Consider the following 724-nt stretch of genomic DNA (forward strand, 5'->3'; position numbering starts at 1 on the left):
AAAATATGCATTTTCCCAGATCAGCCATCTAGGGTGATACCACTGGAGGAACATCACCCTTCAGTGTAACTTGGTCTGATCTGGAAGAGCAGAAAATCCAGAAAGAGGATCATTGCTGCTTTGTATTGCAAATCTGGAACTAGCAATAATTTTAATAGCTTTCCTTCTAGCAGTGAGGAACTCAGCAAAGGGATTGAAGACTTGTGGGATGCAGGTATACTATCTTTTTGGGAAACCTCAGTCCTGCAGTTCATTTAAAAAAAAAAAATCCTTGCCCACAGTATCAGATTTATGTGCTGGTGCCTTGTTTTAATGACTGCTGCTAGTGCAGTAAGTTGGTGTGCTAGACTTAACATGGTTGCTTTTGTTTGCTTATGGAAGCTCTTGAGTTTCTCTCCCACAAGTGGGATGTGAAAGTGTCTTGTATTAATGTCATAGATGGCTGTGAGACTTCTGAAAGGTTGTTGGAAAATGGGGAAGGGTTAGTGCAGAGGCAGCTCCTCTTGGAGATATGCAATCTTACAGATCAAAAGAGCACAGATGAGAACATACAAGAGATGGTAAAAACACTCAGTTGGGAGGAGTTAGATAAACATTCCCCAATAACCTGCCTACGTTAAACCTTTTCCAGAATGCGTGAGTCTGAGAGATAAAGGGAGCTATAAAGGGTGCAGCAGCTTGCAGGGCACCAGACCAAAGTGCCCACAGCTCCTGGAAGGTTGTG

The sequence above is a fragment of the Chaetura pelagica genome, unplaced genomic scaffold, assembly GCF_000747805.2.
Source record: "Chaetura pelagica isolate M959 unplaced genomic scaffold, ChaPel_1.0 scaffold222, whole genome shotgun sequence".
In the NCBI taxonomy this organism is placed as follows: Eukaryota; Metazoa; Chordata; class Aves; order Apodiformes; family Apodidae; genus Chaetura; species Chaetura pelagica.